Source organism: Dasypus novemcinctus, chromosome 24 (genome assembly GCF_030445035.2).
Source record: "Dasypus novemcinctus isolate mDasNov1 chromosome 24, mDasNov1.1.hap2, whole genome shotgun sequence".
Lineage (NCBI taxonomy): Eukaryota > Metazoa > Chordata > Mammalia > Cingulata > Dasypodidae > Dasypus > Dasypus novemcinctus.
In genome coordinates this window covers 51626299-51631799 of record NC_080696.1, presented here as the reverse complement: position 1 = coordinate 51631799, position 5501 = coordinate 51626299, and the positions used below count along the sequence as shown (strand labels likewise).

The 5501-nt window shown below is 51.5% G+C and overlaps 1 long non-coding RNA gene across 1 annotated transcript; it reads right to left on the bottom strand.

Moving 5' to 3' along the window:
- Positions 1 to 222: 222 nt before the first annotated feature.
- On the bottom strand, positions 223 to 4271 carry LOC111766909 (uncharacterized). Its single transcript, XR_009183321.1, has 4 exons — positions 2120 to 4271; positions 1726 to 1858; positions 659 to 992; positions 223 to 435 (listed from the first exon to the last, which is right to left on the bottom strand). It is a non-coding gene; the product is annotated as an uncharacterized lncRNA (long non-coding RNA).
- Positions 4272 to 5501: the final 1230 nt, after the last annotated feature.

Below are 5501 nucleotides of genomic sequence, written 5' to 3'. Positions count from 1 at the left end.
TGTGTGCTCCACAGAGGCCACGCTTGTCACTCAGTGGGTGCTCAGCAACAAGTGGCTGTGAATGAATGAATGTTTACATATTTCATCTGACGACTGCCTAGCGAAGGTCTTTGAGGGCTCACCCCATCTGTCTTCCCTGTTTTGATTTTCTGACAAGGGGAACATTCTTATGTATTACTTGTGTATTGTAAATGTAATTTTAATTAAAAATCAATTTCATGCAATATCGACTTTACAATAAAGAAACTGCATTTTCAGGTTCCTTGATTGAGATATTTGGCATCAGACGCTCAGTCATCCTGAAAGAACTGACTTCGGAGTAAACAGCCCAATTTCGGCACATGAACGGCAGCAGCGGGACTCTGAGCCACCCTCTCCTCCTGCTGATCCCAAAGCGCTTCGCCCCGCGTGACCTATTTAATCCTCCTGGCAGCGCTGCAAGGTGGGCAAGAGAGGATTCGGATTATTCCCATTTTCCCAAAGAAGACCCAGGGACTTTCTCGGGGCAGTGGGCACCCGTCAGACGATCAAGGCACCGATCAGTCACCCCTTCAGTGACCCGATCTCCTAACGCGGGAGCTCCCTGGGCCCGACCCCAGCCCAGCACCAGGAGGGGCCTTGCCTGGCCTAATCCGCTCGGCTCATCTCCTCCTCGTACCTTGACGGGTGCAGGGAGGGGCGCCTGGCCCACGTGGGCAGGTGAGGAATCCAGCAGTTTGCCTGGAGCTCCCTGGCTCTTCCCAGGTTCTCTCTCTGGACAAGGTGGATGCAGCTCTCAGAACCACTGCAGCCTTTTCTTGATACAGGGAGAGAAGACAGCCTGCAGCCAGCATGGACCCAGGAGAGAGACAGGACCCAAGAGAACTGCAGGGAAACTGAGGCACGGGCCTGAAGCCTCTTATCGCTGGGATTTGTGAAGGTTTGGGCCCATCGGGTTCCTCTCGTGCAAGCCTGATGGCGTTGCGTTGTCTGGTCCTTGCAGCCACGGCCACCTGCATGACACAGGGCCACACCGTGGTAAGGGCAGAGAACTGAATCCAGAGCTTCCTTGCTGACTCTGAGTGCATCACACACCCCAAAATCAAACCTGGCACTCGAAATCTCAACTTTGGAGTTAGACAAACAGGCCTCAAGGTCAAAGTACAGCTCTGCACTGTAACCCGTGGGTAAAGTGAGACCCAGAAAGAAGTGACATGCCCAGAATCACAGGGGCGGGAGTGGCAGGTCATGTTTCTAATTTGACATAATACAGGAGTCCACCTGTGACAAGACTACTTGGGCTTCCTTTGTCAATGCACAGTTCGGATCTGCACAACCAAAATGAAGTGGCAGACACCTGCAGTTGTAGACCACTCAGGCTGCAAACCGCCTCTGCTCCAAGTATCTGGCTGGTCCAACTTACAATTGGAGAGGGACTCTAATATGTTGTCTATCTGGTATTTTTGCTTTTCCCTGCTGAATTAGATGACTTAAAGCTTTTAATTTGATATTATTTGAGTAAAGACCTGCAGTGGTTTTGCGTCTCTGCCAAAACCAAAAATTGTAAAATAGAGCATAGATGGAATATAGATGTTTTAAACCTACATTTTATCCTGTCCTCATGCCCTTGGGGTGCTCTGGGTTTGCTGGGTTTTTAATCATACCACTGTTGTTTGTTCTGATCATTTTGTCTGACCTAAATTCTAAGATAAGGACACACAGACTGACATGTATTCTCCTAGTTACCGGAAGTATGGCCATGAGAGGTACATCCCAACTTGGGTGTTGGCCACGGAAGGCCACTGTGATGCATTCAAGGGTGACGAAGGCAGGAACTAGACGAGCAGCTGTAGCTTTGGCCCAACTTTGTGTCCAGGTCCTAGGTGAGAAATCTACCTCGCAGCAATTTACCTGGTTGGAGACTGTCCTCGGGCTAACAGGAAACTCTTCAAGTCTGAGACACATTCACAAATAAAAAGTCTGTGTAGAGTTTTTATCATAAAAATGATCGTAGGGGAGCGGCTATGGCTCAAGTGGCTGAGCACCTGCTTCCCACATGGGAGGTCCCAGGCTCCATTCCTGGTACCTCCTAAAAACAAACAAAAAAACAAACAACAAGCAAACAAATGAGAAAACCAACCCAGGGGAGCTGACGTGTCTCAGTGGTTGAGTGCCAGCTTCCCACATATGAGGTTCTCGGTTCAATCCTGGTCCTGGTACCTAGAAAAAAAAATGATTGTACTTTTAGGCTGCTATGAAGTGCCTTTCAGTTTCTGCTGAGCTACTGACAATAAGAACTTATGTGATGGGTGTTTGGCATTTACCATCGTCCCAAAGTAAATTGAGTGTTCACTTACTTCATCCAATCCAGTCAGAGCAGTTTAATATAAATGTAATTCCCACACGCCAGTGATCAGGAGAGGGAAGTCATCTTATGACCAGTTCCCAGTTAACAAGACAATGCTACAAAGCAGACTTCAAGGAAAAGTTTTAGGAAAATCTTCCACGTGGTTGTAGTTGGTTATGGATGGGAAATTGGGAATGAAAGATACCCATCTGGCTCCACCGTGTACCTGCCATGTGACTCTGGGAAGGGCTTTTACTTGAGAATATCACTTACCTGATGATGTCATGTACATGAAAGATCACTTACCTGGGGAAATCCCTTACCTGAGAGGTCACTTAACTTCTCGTTCTTAACCACAGTTTCCTTACCTACTTTCTTGGTTCAAGTATTTTGAGGGTTCAAAATCCAAGTACGTGAAAGCCTTGCTTCTCAAAGTGTGGTCTGCCGGCCAGCAGCATCTTTATCACCTGGAAACTTATTAAAAATGTAGAACCTCAGGTGCCCACAAGTCCTACTGCACCAGAATCCACGTGATACCACTCCAAGGAGGCCCGTGTTCAGCTTAGAGCAGGGAAGTGCTGCCTGCAGTCCTTGGCCCTGGGTGCCTGGCAGGGACCTGGGACATCCCGGCGAGGTGTGCTCTTGCCACACTAGCCTTGTACTTACTTCTCACTTAACAAAATCATTTTCATGCCGTTTTCCACTTTTCATGTAAGTTCAAGCTCCTTCGTGTTACATGGCCTCATTTTTAATGTCTGCATAATAGCCCTTTGAGTAGTCTCCCCATGTCTTCATTCCCTGTTTTGCCCGTTTTGGTTGTATCCAGCATTTTGCTATTAGAAAATAACACTTTATCGAGCATCCTCCTACCTAAAGCTGTCCTTCATAAAGAAGGAGGAGGAGGGGAAGAAAATGGAAAAAGAAGAAAAAGAGAAAAAACCCATATTGGTCCCTTTAAAGTCAGGGAGTGTTGAAAGTCTCTATAATTGTAAAAAATAAATGGATTAAAACCATACCAAGGCTGTGTTCGCTGGGAGGCGATGGCAGCTTGCAGGCCCTGACACCAGGGAGTCCACCTGCAGAGCTGCAGGGACTCGGGGTGCAGGTGAGGGGGAGGCGCCAGCCACACCTTTGCTGCACTGACGCCCCACAATCACCGCAGAGAAAATCATCGCAACATTACCTTAACCACTCATGAGCCGAGAGTCGTTAAAAGCTCGGACTTCGGGGGGCCGAAGGTGCTGGAAAGGGCTCCTGGGAAAGGCCTCTGCGACAGCAGATCACCTCTCATCTAAGGGGTGCACAGCCACCTTCCTGGCGGGAGCTGGTATAATTGTGCATTCGTGGGGCCCTCGGCGCCAGGAATCCTGGGGCGATGTCCGGGTCCTGCTCAGGCAGGAGCAGCCCTCGGCCTCTCTCCTTGACCGGCGCGGGTCCAGAGCATCAGCGGAGTGCAGGTGGGGCAGGATCTCTTCTTCCTGCCTCCCTCTCCCTCCCCCCAGCCCTCCAGTCCGCAGGGATTTGCAGAGCTGGGGCAGCCTGGCCAGGAGCAGAGAGCCAGGGGCCTGGGGCGGGGGAGCCTGGGGTCCACCCCAACCTGCTCACGAAATGGGGGAGTGGGAGCGTGGCTGCTCTCTGCAGACAAAATCCCTGACGGCAGGGAGCTGGCATTCTAGCACTTGAACGAGCCAACAACAAAGGTACTGGGTGTGCTGGAGGAGCTGCAGAGAAAAACACGGGGAGGGCACCTGGGGGGTCAGGGAGGCGGTGGGTTCAGAGCTGGGGTGGGGTGAAGAGTCTGGGGATGGGGGCTTGGGTCCTGGGCCCCTTTGCTGGTTGACAGGAACGGGGACAAGGGGGCAAAGGAGAAGAGCCTGCTGGTCTCCAGGGGGTGGTGGTGGGGTGACTGTGAGGGCACAGGGAGGCAGCGGGGTGGTGCCAGGGCTCACCGAGTTATGGGGCCTCTTCCCTCCTGCCCGCTGGGGCTGAGCCGGGAGGGGACCTGGCCTACAGAGTATTCCAGGTGCGCTGGAATATTCCATGGAGACTGAGGATCCCCCAGGGCTGCCTGTGGCTGAAGCACCTCCTGTGACACCCCCGCCTACTCCCAGCAAAGAGAGAACCAGGCCACCGCCTTCTGGAACACTCCCCCAGAGGCTGCTGCAGGGGGCTCTTGTCTCATTGCTCCCAGAAAGGTCACTGATTAAATGTCACCTCGGGGGCAGGGACATGGTCACGGAAGGCAGCTCTGCCCAGGCTGCAGCACCGCGACCCAGTGATCCTCAGCCCTTCACTCACAGGCCCCCTCGGCTCCCCGCCGTTAGGCAGGGCACTCGGAGTTTGAAGAGTACTTAAGAACAACTATATACCCTCTATGCATGCCCTGGAGAACTCCCTCAACCCATGCTTCCCCCGTCAATGACACCCCACACCTGCACTCCTCCCCCGCGCCATCGCAGGGTCCACAGGGTGGAGGAATATAATATGGATTGGAGTGGACTCGCTGGTGTTCTACTAGAGAACTGTTGTGACTCTAGCAATGGAAGAAACTGTATCATTGATATGGAGACAGTGGCCACAGAAGTTGCTGCAGGGAGAGGGAAGAAGAGGTGTGATGTAAGACATTTGGGGGACTTTGAGCTGTCCCGAATGATATTGCAGGGACAGATGCAGGACACTGTATATCCTATCATAACCCACTGGATGGACTGGGGAGAATGTGAACTACGGTGTAAATTACGGTCCAAGCAGTGTGGCAGTGCTCCAGGGTGTACTCACCAAATGCAATGAATGTGCCTCGCTGATGAAAGGGGATGTTGATGGGGGGGGACCTCTAATGTTTTTTAATGTAACATTTTGTGTGATCTATTTACCCTTTAAAAAAAAAGACAACAATTTGAAAAAAAAAGAGTAAGAGAAGTGTTAGCTTTTTATAGTCTCCTTCCTCTCAGGTGCTGAGGTGGTTCTGAGATAAGAGTGTGTCAGGTGCCTGAGGCAAAGCAGCCAGTGAACCAGAGGAGGGGACACCTGCAAGAAGAAAAGGCTGCCATACCTGGCCTGCCACGCAGGTGAGGAAGGAAAAGAAAATACTCCCTGGCACGGGCTCGGCTGCGGCGGGAGATGTCCGGGGCTGCTGAGAACACTTGCCTCCCCACAGACCTTCATCAGTCCTAAG